This window comes from Lathyrus oleraceus, unplaced genomic scaffold (assembly GCF_024323335.1).
Source record: "Lathyrus oleraceus cultivar Zhongwan6 unplaced genomic scaffold, CAAS_Psat_ZW6_1.0 chrUn0167, whole genome shotgun sequence".
Classification (NCBI taxonomy): domain Eukaryota; kingdom Viridiplantae; phylum Streptophyta; class Magnoliopsida; order Fabales; family Fabaceae; genus Lathyrus; species Lathyrus oleraceus.
In genome coordinates this window covers 20,113-38,916 of record NW_026112558.1, presented here as the reverse complement: position 1 = coordinate 38,916, position 18,804 = coordinate 20,113, and the positions used below count along the sequence as shown (strand labels likewise).

Here is an 18,804-nt window from a genome sequence, read left to right as displayed (position 1 = left end):
AACAAGACGCTTCCGATCGATCTCTGTCGGAGATTATCCAAGTCATATCTCAAGCACAAACGATCATGCTGGACGCAGTTGTTCGTTTCAATCCCTCTTTTGCCTGGACCGCCCTTTCGGGTTTCAGTCCACCGGGATACCCTTTTTTGCCCAAGCTGCCCTTGTGGGGTTTTCGACTTGCCGGGTGTACAGTTCTTTTCTTTTATTATCCCTAACTTTTGCCCGAACCTTTTCTCTTTTTTTCTTGGTTCGCCGGGATGCCCTTTTTTGCCTGGACTTTTTCTTTTTTGTCCAGCGGGTCAATTTTTCACGAAGTATCTTCTAACTGCGTCCGCATTCACAGGGGATGGAAAATCTTCGTCATCCGTGGTCGTCGACAACAAAGCTTTGCCAGAGAACGCCTTCTTGACCACGAATGGACATCCATAACCGCGTGTCCACTTTGCCCCACGATCGCCTTGAGGAGGAAGGATCATCTTCAACATCCTACTCACGATACCCACGAGGTCGCCCTTACTGGCTAACAACACGCTTCATTCACTGGGTACAACTGCCCCATGACAAGTAACTGCCAGTCTCTTTTCCTCAATCAGGCTCCATGCGTCATACCGAGTCCTTATCCACTCATCCTTTTCCAATTCTACGTCCAACGGGACTCTCCCCAACGGGATCTAGACTTCAGCAGGTAGTACCACTTCTATCCCATACACGAGCGAGCGCGGCGCTGCCCCAATAGACATACGCACCGAAGATGGGTACCCAGGATACAAGCTTCGTGCTCAGCCACCATGTCTTTGGCACATTCAAATGCTATCAGGGAAGCACTAACTCATTCACTTTAAACTCTCCCCCTCAGACATCAGAATCCGTTCGGATTCAGGGTCAGGTCCCTCCTCTGGGATCGGTCACTCTCAATCTTTCGATTTGAGTACCTCGGGATGTCCTCATCAGGGACCTCAAACTTCCTTGGTTGATAATCCTCCATGGGTTGCTGGCGAAGTGATCAAGCAGTGCACACTCCTCTTGATTGCTCTTCGAGAGGTATACTGAACATCATAAATCAGTCAGAATCATTTGCCCTTTTGCAACCCGTCCGGTCAATGCTAGCTTCTCGAGCACATACTTGATCAGATCCATTTTGGACATCCACAAAGTGGTATGAATCAGCATACACTGTCTCAGTCGGCGAGCAGCCTATGCCAAAGTACATCAAGTTTTTTCGAACAGTGAGTGTATTGTTTCACAGTCGATAAACTTTTTGCTTAGGTAAATTGCGTGCTCTTTTCGACAAGACTCGTCGTGCTGACCCAATACACCTTATAGACCCCTCGATGGCTGTCGAGTACCAGACTAACAATCATCCCCATGGGAAGCATCAGAATCAGAGGTTCCTGCAACTTATCTTTTTTTTTTTTTTTTTTTTTTTCAGTGCCCCTTGGCAATCATCATCCTACTTGACCGTTTGATCGCTTATTCTTTTTTTTTCTTTTCGGTTCAGGCATTTCTTGCGTTGCTTTTCTTCTTCTCTCTCCTTTTTTTTTTAGCAAGATCAACCTCGATTCCTCTTATTTGCTCACAACAAGCCTCGGTAGCTTGACGGACAACACTCCATAAGTGCACTGATTCGGACTCAACAGTACGAGTTATCTCAACTGGTCAAACAACTTGCCCCAGTCTACCGGATGCCCTTGTTCTGCTTGGGACTTTGCCATCATATTATCACCATGGCATTCGCTTTCACGATGAATCACATCATGAAACAAAGTCACCCCGATACGTGGCACCGACCTATTTCTTCGTCTTATAATCAAGAAGGTACTCTTTGGTGTGATGGACAGTGTTTACTCCATATCATCTGGCGACAATTCCACTTTGATTCTGACCAAGAAAGCCATCCATGAAGGTAAACACCGAGAACTGAGTTGTACCATCGACCAATTCATCAATGTGGTCATCTCCCAAACTGGCTCTATTCACTCCTCGATGGTCCACACACATCCTCATTTTATCATTCTTTCTCGGTGCCAGCCGCTTCTCTGAAGGACAGTCCTCTCTTAATGGTAGCTTGTGCCCCACAACATGGGTATTCCTCCCCGGTGTATATTGATACAGACAGGCGAAAATAGCAACACGCTCTTTCAACAGGGCTACCATTCCACTCTCGACTCGCTTCAAACCTCGGCGGTACCCGGAGCAACAATCTTGACTCGCTCCTCGTGCGGTTGAATCACCTTCCCCTCTTGTCTCAACAACCTGGCTAATCCCATCAGATCACAATCTTCTTCGCCTTCTTCTTCGGCATGATAGATCGGATTGTCGAAGTCATACAGAGGTGTAACCGAATTGTTATCAATGAGATCAGGAGAATGGTCACTTTTGAGGTTGGAACGAGACAAGTTCAAAAGAAAAAACGAAAAACATTGCCATTTTTATTTTTAAAACTGCGAAAATAAATGAAAAACAGGGAACACCGCTTTTAATCACAAAAACATCCATTTATTACTGATGCAAAATGTTGCAAAATGAAACACATGAGAAGGCCCTTACAATGGACCATTACGTTTCGGGAAAAACGTATGGCTTTCATGCAAACAAAATGGAAACACAGAAATACTATTCTTCCGGATGAGCGACAGTGGTGACCTTTGAGGCCTTCCAATTCTCTGGTACGCACGACTTTATCCACGCCTCGAGCTCGCGGTCATGGTCAATCTCTTCACTCACTGAACGAGCATGATCAGGATCCAGCATTCCTACACTGACAAAGGTGTACGATGGACGACGTCCTCTGTTTGGTCTAGACGACTTTTGATCCGGCCGATAACCGATCCCAAACATGTCTGCCTTTACCACTATGTCAATGATCTTGCCCCAGCCTTGGGCCTCTTGGTTCTTCACCACCTCTAGAGCTTGTTTATAAGAAGAAATGGACAGCTTCTTCTCTTTCTCAGCAATAAGAGCGCTCTCCACCTTGATGGTTTCGATCGCTTGACTGGGTGTTTCAACTTTTCCAATGTCCATTTCTACTTCTATCATCTTCTGGGTCGTGTCTCTCATCAATACACACCCCTCTGTGGTGACGGTCGCACAACAATTACCAACAACCGGGAAAGCTCCATCCTTCATCAGAGGTTCTGGGACCACAGACATTGGAACTTTTAACTGATCCTCCTCAGTCACTTCCATTCCTCTCTTGGCCTTTTTCACCATCTTCACTTTTATAGGACCCTGCCTGGGTACGGGGTTAACATCACCATTCATTATCTGTGCCAAGCTGATAACTTTAGAGTCCACCATGTCCTGGACGACATGCTTGAAAGCTCTACAACCCTCGATGTTGTGCCCGAGTGCCCCGGAATGGAAATCGCACCTGGCATTCTCATCATAGTTTGGAGGTCTCCGCTTTCGCTCCACGGGAATCAATATCCTCGGTCGGACTAACCCCAGATCCCTCAACCTTTTGAACAGAAAAGTATAAGTTACAGGTGGCTCATCAAACTGACGATCTGGCTTCCCCTTCATGACTTGACTCTTAGCTTTTAAAACTTTCTGTTGAGGTAGTGGTTGTTGCTGTGGCGCTGACGAACTACCAACGGGAGTGGTTGCAACGGCAGCATACGGGTGATACCGATCTTTACTGCGTTCTTTTCGGACAGGCACACCACCTGATTCGACCTTCTTAAGCTGACTATCGCCAGAGGATTTCTGTACCACAGATGACGGAGCATCCCCCTGAACTTTCTCCTTTGTCATCCAGCTTTCAATCCTATCCAACCTCTCAGCAATCGCCTTCTGCCCCAAGGCGAGCCCCTGCACGGCTTTGAACAACTCCCCTATCATCTCTTTCAACTCGAAGATATCGGCGTTGGGAGGATCCATTAGTCTGAGCTATTTGAACGGAAGAGCTATGCGCACCAATTAGTCACTGACACCTACAAAACAGCAAAAATGTTAGTATGACTCACGTATGCAATGTCTATCCGTACCAGGAAGATTCTGTCCTTTGATTCTGGCGTCACCGAGACAGATAATTTTTCATCAATAATATTCTGACATCTGAACATCTTTCAACCAGAACCTTAATCAAAAAATGGACCCTGAGTACGGATAGACATGGGTTGAATGCAGATGAATGCGAAATGATAATGATGCAAATGCATGAATGCAGGTCACTGCGCCACCAAGTCCTCTGAAGACCCATCAAATCTCTGAACCAGTCACAGTCATCTAAGGGACTAAATCACCATAAATCCGACTTGGGGAGTTCCAAAATAAACGGAACCGGAGATCATATCACCATCATCACAGGAACATCCACTGAACGGACGACAACCAGATCCTCTGAACGAGTACTCTCAAATTCAACCCGGGGATCCGAAATAAACGGAACCCGCTGACAGATGTCACGGACAAAACTCCAGCGTGACAGAAGTAAGTACTCACAAGCTCATCTTGAACCAACGTCACCATCAGTGCCCAGAGTCACCAACAAGTCCACAACAAGTCAGCAACAGTACCTGTAAAAATGATCAAACCCTCCCCACTCACGGGTGTTGTCTAGGCCAGGGTAAGGTCGAGAGAAACGCAGCATAAATAACCTTTCGCAGAATATCATCATATACACACCCGAAGTATGCAACGATAATATCCCACCAGGGTCTGAACTGCTCGTGATATCAATGTTCCGCTAAGTGGCGCAATACCACCCGCTTCCCATGAATCACTCTATTCCTAAGTATCCTAGATTTCACTCATGGCCTGGGTATTGGGCCTTTTACCTCAAGTAACTCCCACCCCAACAGAGATAAATAGACAACCAGCCAGCCAGATGAACAATGAATATGAATGAATGCAAACATGAATGCAAACATAAATGCAAACAATAAATGCACACAATAAATAATGAATGCAATACATAACGGCAAACAGCAACCAAAACCCTAACCTAGAGAGTGCTAGGAGAGACTCGCTTAGGGAAGATGGACCAGCAGAAGGTCAACTTCTCTATAATCCCCAGCAGAGTCGCCAGCTGTCGCATTACGCGAAAAACCGGCGGGAAAACAAAACAACAGAGCCGCCACCGTGTGTTATTTATCCCAAAAGAGGGAAAGGAAACGCTCAGAGTAAACCTGGAGAAGACGTGGTCTCGCGACCAAAGAGAATGGGATTGGGAGTCGGTTATGCGAAGGGAAGGTATTAGCACCCCTACGCATCCGTCGTACTCGACGGGATCCACGCACAAAAGGAAGGAAAATGGTTGCTAAAACACTGCTCATAAACAAACAAACACTGGCTGAAAGAGACACAAGAAAACAAACAAGACTGACTCGGCAGGATATCGCATCCTAGGACTACTTAGTCTATCAGGCATAGACATCAGAGTCGAAGTAGTTCCGACTGGGAAAAACATGCTCGCTAGGATGTCACATCCTATGCATACGTATCTTCTTGGACGAAGAAGAATCAGAGCATTCGTAGCTCGGCTCACGCACGCAAGCAAAACAACACAGGAGATCGACTGCCAATCGTTGGGCTTACGTCAAACTCCTACACAAAACACGGGCAAACATGGAACCCGAATGCCAATCGCTGGACTTACATCAGCTTCCGAACCAAACACACCCACACTGGAAACCAGATGCCACTTGATGGACTTATACCGGACTCCAAGCACACAACAAGGGGAAACGGAATGCCAATCGCTGGGCTTACATCCATCTCCTAACACACACAAAGACAAAACAAAAGGGCGCCCGGAGAGATCAGCTCATCTCCTGCCTACGTACCTCATCTGGTATGAGGATCAGGGCGACGTAGTTCCCCTACGAAGGGACAAAGGACTAGCCTAACCAGATAACAAAGGGAGACACAACTAGGGAGACTACGACTCGAGCCTAGATGTTATCATGCAAAATCATCCCTAAGTTAAGGTTTCTAGCTAACTTGCACAGGGAGCAAGCTATCCTAAACATGACTTGCACAAGAAGCAAGCCAAACTAAACCTAACTTGCACAGGAAGCAAACTGAAGCAAACACACAAGCACAAATAGCACACACTATATGCAATCAATAGGCTCAATCAAGGTTAGGTTTTAGTCGAGGGGTCATATCAACCTCAACAAACAAACCACTGTAACAGGGTAATGTTAGCTCTTAACCCTAACATTGAGAGTTAGGGTGAAGCTGATGAAAGGGGAGTGAAGATGAGACTTCACAGCTCTTATCCCTGGCCCGGGAGAGCTTAAGACAAGAATGTGTGGGTTCAGAAGGTGGGAACCCTTCTACACATATGACTGACACAATGTACAATGATCTTGGGTTAGTATCTGCAATGCATCAACATAGTGGTGTGAGAAAAGCAGATGACACACAGAATAGCAGGGGATGGATTGCACATCCCTGGTATCTGCCAATGCCTCTTCACTTAGGAGGTCTTTGAAGATGTACAAGGACAAATATAAACAAACACAAACATTGCCTCTTAAGGAGGACTTCAGACAGGTGCCTGGCCAAGTAACAGGCCAGGTCTTCCAGACTACATGGAGTAAAGAATGTTATACCTCAATGAAAATGCTCTTAAGCAAAGCAAAGCAAGTTCTCAATGGAACTAAAGCAACTAATGTACCTGAAATCAATCAAATACAATCAGTACTCAAACAAACCAAAACCAAACAGCAAAAGTCAACAGTTAATCTGTACAGTCAAACACAATCACAATGCACAAAGGTGCAAGCCCTAAAGCTCAAACTCAAGTATCAAACCCTAAAAAACAAAGTCAAAGTTAGCCATAGACAAATCACAAGTCAACTCCAATGGAGGCCCATCATCAAGCATAGGCCATTGTGCTATTAACCTGAAACACAACTCAAAAGTGAGAGTACAAACTACTAGTACAAGACTAGGGTCAAAATGAGATCAAAAAGTCAAAACAGAACATGAAACTTAACCAAAATCAAGATCAAACAATTAGGAAACAAATCCAAGTGGTTTCACCTTTATATCATTCATCAATATCATTTCATGAACCAAAGAGTACAAAACATGCAATTGGAAACCTCATACAACCAAACAGAATGGTTCAACTCAAATCAATTCACAAACATTTCAATAAATCACCAAAAAATTCATGATCAAACAGCATCCATAACATGACAATCACACCAAATTTCAGCTCATTTGGATCAAGGGAAGAAAGTTAATGAAATTCATAAAGTCAAAGCATCATCAAGCAAGCTCATACAAGGCATCAAAACATGCATCAACTTCAACCAATCATAAAACAGTGACAAAACATGATAAATGAATGAGATCAAAGCCATGGAAAACTTCAATATGTCTACAATACACATGCCAAATTTCAAGTTCATCCAATAAACCAAAAGAATTTCCCAAGTCAAATGAAATCATGACTCACAAAAAGTCAACAATTGGTCAAACAGGGGAGAAATTATCAAACAAATGGGAAATGCATTCAAAAAAAATCCAGTAAAATTCACATGCATTCTCAACATTCATATGATCAATCATGCAAAAATCCAGCTCAATTCAAGATTCACAAGCATGGCAAATAAAATCTAGAAGTTGTACAATGAATGGCATGGCACAAAATGTAACACCTTCAAAGATCATGTCATAACTCTCAAACCAGGAACTCAAAAATTACAAACCACATATCAAAATGTTCCTTAAGATGTCTAGAACACACTTGCAAAGTTTCAAAAATTTCTTATTAGGCATCAAGATTTTATGAGCAAAAGAGTGAGCATGGTGCACAAAATGACATGTCAAAACAAACCCTAGCCAAATATTTTTTCCACACGTGCACAACATGATTAAAAATAACCAAAAAATAGAGCACATTACAAGGAGAATGGCACAAAAAATTGCATCAAATTTGGATCAAAATTGGAAGAGTTATCATTTTTTGAATGCAAAAGAAATTAAAAAAAAGTGAAGGCAAGGCATGTAATTATGTGAACAAGTGAATGAAAATAATACAAAGGCCATGAAAAAGTGTAGCACGGGGGAATCGAACCCCAGGAAATTTCAAGTGAGCGTGTTTCCAATGTGAAACGCTGCGTTTTCAGTAATTAGGTGGCATCTGGCTATTGGTCATGGCGCTCTAACACGGAAAACACATGCAGATAGAGGTACAATAGATCAAACACGCGCTGGGGACCAAAATTAGCTAGGGTTTATGAGTCTCCATCGTGTTCATCATTTAGATGAACTCTTGTTCCAGAATTGAACAAATGCTACGCCATTCGATTCATATCACAGTGTACATCAATAATCCAAAACTCATTAACCCTAACTCATGCTAATATGGAAGAAACAAGCAAAATAACATTTGATAACCAAACTTCAAATCAATGTATCTCTCTTAATACTCGATGATATTTCTCGATTCAAAGTTCATTGAACTCAGCATGGCAAGATCTATGAAATACACATCCTAATTTTAACAAATATGAAGTTCGAAATCCAACCTTCAAGGAATGGCAGAGTTGAATCTGGGGTTCTTTGGCCGTGTAAGCGCGAAACAGATGGAGCTTAATGATGCAGTAGGTGAATGAAGGTGAAACTTTAGCTCAACTGTTCTTGAATCAGCTCCAGTTAACATTTGCCATGGAAGAAGCTTAATGGAACAGTTCTTGAACAAGCTCTACAGTGACAAATTCCTGCTTGCAAAAGCTTCAACCATACTTAGAGATGAAGGATCTTTGAAGAACAGTACAAGTTTCTTGAAGAATTGGCAGAAAAAGTTCAATGGAAAGTTGAGAGAATTTTGGATTTTTGATTCTAGATCTGAGATTGTGAAATGCTCCTCTGATTTTCTGTTAGGATTAGTTATTTGTATGGGCTGTTAATCATTTTCACTAATCAAACTTAAACCAAACCAAAAGGATTAATGAATGCAAGTGTTATGTGCAAAATGCTAAAATCACCTCCATGCATGGAGTGCATGCTATAGTGCACGAAAATGGGCCTAAGCAAACTCCAAATATGGTTTTTAATCAAGTGCAATTGGTAGAAAGTGTAGAAAATGCTTAATTTAAAAGTCACTTTTTTAACCCTCCCTTTTTTAATTCAAGTCACTTGAAAAATTCCATTTTGATTGTATGATTTTTGGTGAAATGTGATGAAGAATTTGGATAGAGCATGTCAAATGTGACTTGTAGCAAGAAACCTCACTCAATTTGGCCAAATGGTTCATGAGTTATGCCACTTTGAAGTTCAACTTTTTCTGAAAACGATTTGATCATAACTTGCCAACCATACATGAGAAATGCATGTTCTTGGACTTTTTGGAAAGGTGAGAACAATATCTTCAACTTTCATGTTGGACAAAATTTCATTTGAAGCTTGTATGATGAGGTAAATTTGAGGAGAAGAACTTTCCATTTCTGGCAGTTTCTAATTACAGGTCACTTACTATTTTTGGAAACTTTTCATCTGACTTCAAATTCTTCAATCTTGATCTTTGAAATGTCAAATGAGACTTGTATGGACATGAATGAAGCCTTTCAAACCATCTCCCACCTTCCAATCCATAAAATCAGGCACAGTTGACCATAGTCGACTTTCTAGGGTTTCTGATGAAATTCAGCTTGACTGTTGAGCTTTGATCATCCAATCCTTGGCCAAATCACTTCAAAATGACCCCTTAATCACATGAACTTGATAAACCAACCCTAGGGCCTTGTCTCAATGGAAATGGCACATGCTTGCTTGTTTGACCTGATCTCCTGACCAGTTTGACCCAATTTTGTCAGTTGAACTTGCACTTGGGCATATGACCATGCAATGCTATGCAATGGACTATGTTATGTCAATGACCTAAAATGAAAATGTATGTACAAAAGGTAGGTGCAAATTTGAGGAGCTACACCAACAAGTTAAAGTGACTTACTTTCTATGAGTGCATTATCTACAAACTTGTTTCTTCAAAAGTATCCATAGCATATTTTCCCGGAGAAATTACCATATCATCTTTAGATTGAATTACCTCAATACCCAAAAAATATAGGAGTTTCCCAAGGTCTTTCGTCTGAAATTGATTCGATAGTTGTTATTCTCAAAATAATCTTTAGCTAGTGATGTTGTTTTGATCACATTCTTGGGGTTGAGAACCTTCCTAAGTTTGAACACAACCTCCAAAGATGTACCAATTGTATGCCCTGCATCATCAACACCTTCATTTGTAACCTCAACGGCTGGCTGTCCCTATCAAATATGACCAAAAGAAACAGTGAAATCAAAACACAATACAACCCTTACCAGTATAATATAAATAAGAAAATGCGAGAAACAACTCAATATTTGTTATGGATTTATGCAGTATTTACTACTTGTAACAAAACATTCACTTTGCATTTATTGTAAAAACCAAATGAAAAGAAGCAATAGAAGAACATTACCTGTAATGACTTCAAGACTCATTTTGATCTATTCATGACAAGAGCGTACATACCTTCCAACAAACACTCCGACGAACAAGTTAGTTATCACTTCAAAATAATCCTGGATAATAAAAAGAGTAACATTTTAGAGTAAACAAAAATATAAAATTATAACAACACATGATGTTATAAGCATAAAAGAGTGACATTGACCTTTATGAGAAGTATTTGAAAAAGGAAAAAGAACAACATACAGTTAGAAAGTCGTACCAAACCAAACATAGTATTTCTAGTTACCTTTGGATGATACCAACAAGTTAAAGTGACTTACTTTCTATGAGTGCATTATCTACAAACTTGTTTCTTCAAAAGTATCCATAGCATATTTTCCCGGAGAAATTATCATATTATCTTTAGATTGAATTACTTCAATACCCAAAAAATATAGGAGTTTCCCAAGGTCTTTCGTCTGAAATTGATTCGATAGATGTTATTCTCAAAATAATCTTTAGCCACTGATGTTGTTTTGATCACACTCTTGGAGTTGAGAACCTTCCTAAGTTAGAACACGACCTGCAAAGATGTACCTATTGTATGCCCTGCACCATCAACACCTTCATATGTAACCTCAACGGCTGGCTCTCCCTATTAAATATGACCAAAAGAAACAGTGAAATCAAAACACAATACAACCCTTACCAGTATAATATAAAAAAGAAAATGCGAGAAATTGATCAATATTTGTTATGGATTTGTGCAGTATTTACTACTTGTAACAAAACAATCACTTTGAATTTATTGTAAAACCAAATGAAAAGAAGCAATAGAAGAACATTACCTGTAATGACCTCAAGACTCATTTTGATCTATTAATGACAAGAGCGTACATACCTTCCTACAAACACTCTGACGAACAAGTTAGTTATCACTTCAAAATAATCCTGTGAAATAAAAAGAGTAACATTTTAGAGGAAACAAAAATACAAAATTATAACAACACATGATGTTATAAGCATAAAAGAGTGACATTGACCTTTATGGGAAGTATTTGAAAAAGGAAAAAGAACAACATACAGTTAGAAAATCCTACCAAACCAAACATACTATTTCTAGTTACCTTTGGAAGATACCAACAAGTTAAAGTGACTTACTTTCTATGAGTGTATTATCCTCAAACTTGTTTCTTCAAAAGTATCCAAAGCATATTTCCCCGGAGAAATTACCATATAATCTTTAGATTGGACTACCTCAATACTCAAAAAATATAGGAGTTTACCAAGGTCTTTCTTCTGAAATTTATTCGATAGATGTTATTCTAAAAATAGTCTTTAGCTAGTGATGTTGGTTTGATCACACTCTTGGGGTTGAGAACCTTCCTAAGTTTGAACATGACCTCCAAAGATGTACCAATTGTATGCCCTGCAACATCAACACCTTCATTTGTAACCTCAACGGCTGGCTCTCCCTATCAAATATGACCAAAAGAAACAGTGAAATCAAAACACAATACAACCCTTACCAGTATAATATAAAAAAGGAAATGCGAGAAATTGATCAATATTTGTTATGGATTTGTGCAGTATTTACTACTAGTAACAAAACAATCACTTTGCATTTATTGTAAAAACCAAATGAAAAGAAGCAATAGAAGAACATTACCTGTAATGACCTCAAGACTCATTTTGATCTATTAATGACAAGAGCGTACATACCTTCCTACAAACACTCTGACGAACAAGTTAGTTATCACTTCAAAATAATCCTGTGAAATAAAATGAGTAACATTTTAGAGGAAACAAAAATACAAAATTATAACAACACATGATGTTATAAGCATAAAAGAGTGACATTGACCTTTATGGGAAGTATTTGAAAAAGGAAAAAGAACAACATACAGTTAGAAAATCCTACCAAACCAAACATACTATTTCTAGTTACCTTTGGATGATACCAACAAGTTAAAGTGACTTACTTTCTATCAGTGCATTATCCTCAAACTTGTTTCTTCAAAAGTATCCAAAGCATATTTCCCCGGAGAAATTACCATATAATCTTTAGATTGGACTACCTCAATACCCAAAAAATATAGGAGTTTACCAAGGTCTTTCGTCTGAAATTTATTCGATAGAAGTTATTCTCAAAATAATCTTTAGCTAGTGATGTTGGTTTGATCACACTCTTGGGGTTGAGAACCTTCCTAAGTTTGAACATGACCTCCAAAGATGTACCAATTGTATGCCCTGCAGCATCAACACCTTCCTTTGTAACCTCAACGGCTGGCTCTCCCTATCAAATATGACCAAAAGAAACAGTGAAATCAAAACACAATACAACCCTTACCAGTATAATATAAAAAAGAAAATGCGAGAAACTGCTCAATATTTGTTATGGATTTGTGCAGTATTTACTACTTGTAACAAAACAATCACTTTGCATTTATTGTAAAAATCAAATGAAACGAAGCAATAGAAGAAGATTACTTGTAATAACCTTAAGACTCATTTTGATCTATTCATGACAAGAGCGTACATACCTTCCTACAAACACTCCGACGAACAAGTTAGTTATCACTTCAAAATAATCCTGGGAAATAAAAAAAGTAACATTTTAGAGTAAACAAAAATACAAAATTATAACAACACATGATGTTATAAGCATAAAAGAGTGACATTGACCTTTATGGGAAGTATTTGAAAAAGGAAAAAGAACAACATACAGTTAGAAAGTCCTACCAAACAAAACATACTATTTCTAGTTACCTTTGGATGATACCAACAAGTTAAAGTGACTTATTTTCTATGAGTGCATTATCCTCAAACTTGTTTCTTCAAAAGTATCCATAGCATATTTCCCCGGAGAAATTACCATATAATCTTTAGATTGGACTACCTCAATACCCAAAAAATATAGGAGTTTACCAAGGTCTTTCGTCTGAAATTTATTCGATAGATGTTATTCTCAAAATAATCTTTAGCTAGTGATGTTGGTTTTTTCACACTCTTGGGGTTTAGAACCTTCCTAAGTTTGAACATGACCTCCAAAGATGTACCAATTGTATGCCCTGCAGCATCGACATCTTCATTTGTAACCTCAACGGATGACTCTCCCTATCAAATATAACCAAAAGAAACAGTGAAATTAAAACACAATACAACCCTTACCAATATAATATAAAAGAGAAAATGCGAGAAACTGCTCAATATTTGTAATGGATTTGTGCAGTATTTACTACTTATAACAAAACAATCACTTTGCATTTATTGTAAAAACCAAATAAAAAGAAGCAATAGAAGAACATTACCTGTAATGACCTCAAGACTCATTTTGATCTATTCATGACAAGAGCGTACATACCTTCCTACAAACACTCCGACGAATAAGTTAGTTATCACTTCAAAATAATCCTGGGAAATAAAAAGAGTAACATTTTAGAGTAAACAATAATACAAAATTATAACAACACATGATGTTATAAGCATAAAGGAGTGACATTGACCTTTATGGGAAGTCTTTGAAAAAGAAAAAAGAACAACATACAGTTAGAAAGTCCTACCAAACCAAACATAGTACTTCTAGTTACCTTTGGATGATACCAACAAGTTAAAGTGACTTACTTTCTATGAGTGCATTATCCTCAAACTTGTTTTTTCAAAAGTATCCATAGCATATTTCCCCGGAGAAATTACCAAATAATCTTTAGATTGGACTACCTCAATACCTAAAAAATATAGGAGTTTACTAAGGTCTTTCGTCTGAAATTGATTCGATAGATGTTATTCTCAAAATAATCTTTAGCTAGTGATGTTGTTTTGGTCACACTCTAAGGGTTGAGAACCCTCCTAAGTTTGAACACGACCTCCAAAGATGTACCAATTGTATGCCCTGCATCATCAACACCATCATTTGTAACCTCAACGGCGGCTGGCTTTCCCTATCAAATATGACCAAAAGAAACAGTGAAATAAAAACACAATACAACCCTTACCAGTATAATATAAATAAGAAAATTCGAGAAACAACTCAATATTTGTTATGGATTTGTGCAGTATTTACTACTTGTAACAAAACATTCACTTTGCATTTATTGTAAAACCAAATGAAAAGAAGCAATAGAAGAACATTACCTGTAATGACTTCAAGACTCATTTTGATCTATTCATGACAAGAGCGTACATACCTTCCTACAAACACTCCGACGAACAAGTTAGTTATCACTTAAAAATAATCCTGGAAAATAAAAAGAGTAACATTTTAGAGTAAAGAAAAATACAAAATTATAACAACACATGATGTTATAAGCATAAAAGAGTGACATTGACCTTTATGAGAAGTATTTGAAAAAGGAAAAAGAACAACATACAGTTAGAAAGTCGTACCAAACCAAACATAGTATTTCTAGTTACCTTTGGATGATACCAACAAGTTAAAGTGACTTACTTTCTATGAGTGCATTATCCTCAAACTTATTTTTTCAAAAGTATCCATAGCATATTTCCCCGTAGAAATTACCATATAATATTTAGATTGGACTACCTCAATACCCAAAAAATATAGGAGTTTACCAATGTCTTTCGCCTGAAATTGATTCGATAGATGTTATTCTCAAAATAATCTCTAGCTAGTGATGTTGGTTTGATCACACTCTTGGGGTTGAGAACCTTCCTAAGTTTGAACACGACCTCCAAAGATTTACCAATTGTATGCCCTGCAGCATCAACAGCTTCATTTGTAACATCAACGGCTGGCTCTCTTTATCAAATATGACCAAAAGAAACAGTGAAATCAAAACACAATACAACCCTTACCAATTTAATATAAAAAAGAAAATGCGAGAAACTGCTCAATATTTTTTTTGGATTTGTGCAGTATTTACTACTTATAACAAAACAATCACTTTGCATTTATTGTAAAAACCAAATGAAAAGAAGCAATAGAAGAACATTACCTGTAATGACCTCAAGACTCATTTTGATCTATTCATGACAAGAGCGTACATAACTTCCTACAAACACTACGACGAACAAGTTAGTTATCACTTCAAAATAATCCTGGAAAATAAAAAGAGTAACATTTTAGAGTAAACAAAAATAGAAAATTATAACAACACATGATGTTATAAGCATAAAAGAGTGACATTGACCTTTATCGGAAGTATTTGAAAAAGGAAAAAGAACAACATACAATTAGAAAGTCCTACCAAACCAAATATACTATTTCTAGTTAGCTTTGGATGATACCAACAAGTTAAAGTGACTTACTTTCTATGAAGGCATTATCCTCAAACTTTTTTCTTTAAAAGTATCCATAGCCTATTTCCCCAGAGAAATTACCATATAATCTTTAGATTGGACTACCTCAATACCCAAAAAATATAGGAGTTTACCAAGGTCTTTCGTCTGAAGTTTTTTTGATAGATGTTATTCTCATAATAATCTTTAGCTAGTGATGTTGGTTTGATCACACTCTTGGGGTTGAGAACCTTCCTAAGTTTGAACATGACCTCCAAAGATGTACCAATTGTATGCCCTGTAGCATCAACATCTTCATTTGTAACCTCAACGGCTGACTCTCCCTATCAAATATGACTAAAAGAAACAGTGAAATCAAAACACAATACAACCCTTACCAATATAATATAAAAGAGAAAATGCGAGAAACTGCTCAATATTTGTTATGGATTTGTGCAGTATTTACTACTTGTAACAAAACAATAACTTTGCATTTATTATAAAAACCAAATGAAAAGAAGCAATAAAAGAACATTACCTGTAGGGACCTCAAGACTCATTTTGATCTATTCATGACAAGAGCGTACGTACCTTCCTACAAACACTCCGACGAACAAGTTAGTTATCACTTCAAAATAATCCTGGGAAATAAGAAGAGTGACATTTTAGAGTAAACAAAAAGACGAAATTATAACAACACATGATGTTATAAGCATAAAAGAGTGACATTGACCTTTATGGGAAGTCTTTGAAAAAGGAAAAAGAACAACATACAGTTAGAAAGTCCTACCAAACCAAACATAGTAGTTCTAGTTACCTCTGGATGATACCCACAAGTTAAAGTGACTTACTTTCTATGAACGCATTATCTACAAACTTGTTTCTTCAAAAGTATCCATAGCATATTTCCCCGGAGAAATTACCATATCATCTTTAGATTGGACTACCTTAATACCCCAAAAATATAGGAGTTTACCATGGTCTTTTGTCTGAAATTTATTCGATAGATGTTATTCTCAAAATAATCTTTAGCTAGTGATGTTGGTTTAATCACACTCTTGGGGTTGAGAACCTTCCTAAGTTTGAACACGACCTCCAACGATATAGCAATTGTATGCCCTGCAGCATCAACACCTTCATTTGTAACCTCAACGGCTGGCTCTCCCTATCAAATATGACCAAAAGAAACAGTTAAATCAAAACACAATACAACCCTTACCAGTATAATATAAAAGGGAAAATGCGAGAAACTGCTCAATATTGGTTATGGATTTGTGCAGTATTTACTACTTGTAACAAAACAATCACTTTGCATTTATTGTAAAAACCAAGTGAAAAGAAGCAATAGAAGAACATTACTTGTAATGACCTCAAGACTCATTTTGATCTATTCATGACAAGAGCGTACATACCTTCCTACAAACTCTCCGACGAACAAGTTAGTTATCACTTCAAAATAATCCTGAGAAATAAAAAGAGTAACATTTTAGGGTAAACAAAAAGACAAAATTATAACAACACATGATGTTATAAGCATAAAAGAGTGACATTGACCTTTATGGGAAGTATTTGAAAAAGGAAAAAGAACAACATACAGTTAGAAAGTCCTAACAAACCAAACATAGTATTTCTAGTTACCTTTCGATGATACCAACAACTTAAAGTGACTTACTTACTATGAGTGAATAATCTACAAACTTGTTTCTTCAAAAGTATCCATAGCATATTTCCCCGGAGAAATTACCATATCATCATTAGATTGAATTACCTCAATACCCAAAAAATATAGGAGTTTACCAAGGTCTTTCGTCTGAAATTTATTTGATAGATTTTATTCTCAAAATAATCTTTAGCTGGTGATGTTGGTTTGATCACACTCTTGGGGTTGAGAACCTTCCTATGTTTGAACACGACCTCCAAAGATGTACCAATTGTATGCCCTGCAACATCAACACCTTCATTGGTAATCTCAACGGCTGGCTCTTCCTATCAAATATGACCAAAAGAAACAGTGAACTCAAAACACAATACAACCCTTACCAGTATAATATAAAAAAGAAAATGCGAGAAACTGCTCAATATTTGTTATGGATTTGTGCAGTATTTACTACTTGTAACAAAACCATCACTTTGCATTTATTGTAAAAACCAAATGAAAAGAAGCAATAGAAGAACATTACCTGTAATGACCTCAAGACTCATTTTGATCTATTCATGACAAGAACGTACATACCTTCCTACAAACACTCCGACGAACAAGTTAGTTATCACTTCAAAATAATCCTGGGAAATAAAAAGAGTAACATTTTAGAGTAAACAAAAATACAAAATTATAACAGCACTTGATTTTATAAGCATAAAAGAGTGACATTGACCTTTATGGGAAGTCTTTGAAAAAGGAAAAAGAACAACATATGGTGAGAAAGTCTTACCAAACCAAACATAGTATTTCTAGTTACCTTTGGATGATACCAACAAGTTAAAGTGACTTACTTTCTATGAGTACATTATCTATAAACTTGTTTCTTCAAAAGTATCCATAGCTTATTTTCCCGGAGAAATTACCATATTAACTTTAGATTGAATTACCTCAATACCCAAAAAATATAGGAGTTTACCAAGGTCTTTCGTCTGAAATTGATTCGATAGATGTTATTCTCAAAATAATCTTTAGCTAGTGATGTTGGTTTGATCACACTCTTGGGGTTGAGAACCTTCCTAAGTTTGAACACGACCTCCAAAGATGTACCAATTGTATGCCTTGCATCATCAACACCTTCATTTGTAACCTCAACAGCTGACTTTCCCTATCAAATATGACAAAAAGAAACAGTGAAATATAAACACAATACAACCCTTACCAGTATAATATAAAAAAGAAAATGCGAGAAACTGCTCAATATTTGTTAAGGATTTGTGCAGTATTTACTACTTGTAACAAAACAATCACTTTGCATTTATTGTAAAAACCAAATGAAAAGAAGCAATAGAAGAACATTACCTGTAATGACCTCAAGACTCATTTTGATCTATTCATGACAAGAGCGTACATACTTCCTACAAACACTCCGACGAACAAGTTAGTTATCACTTCAAAATAATCCTGGAAAATAAAAAGAGTAACATTTTGGAGTAAACAAAAATACAAAATTATAACAACACATGATGTTATA

The 18,804-nt window shown here is 37.8% G+C and overlaps 1 long non-coding RNA gene across 2 annotated transcripts in view; it reads right to left on the bottom strand.

Annotated features, from left to right (window-relative positions):
* LOC127112600 (uncharacterized) overlaps positions 1–18,804 on the bottom strand; it is a 75,914-nt gene that overhangs the window by 44,643 nt on the left and 12,467 nt on the right. For both annotated transcript variants that reach the window (XR_007798823.1, XR_007798822.1), the window contains exon 2: positions 15,349–15,401. This is a non-coding gene — a long non-coding RNA (uncharacterized LOC127112600). The remainder of the gene's footprint in view (positions 1–15,348; positions 15,402–18,804) is intronic.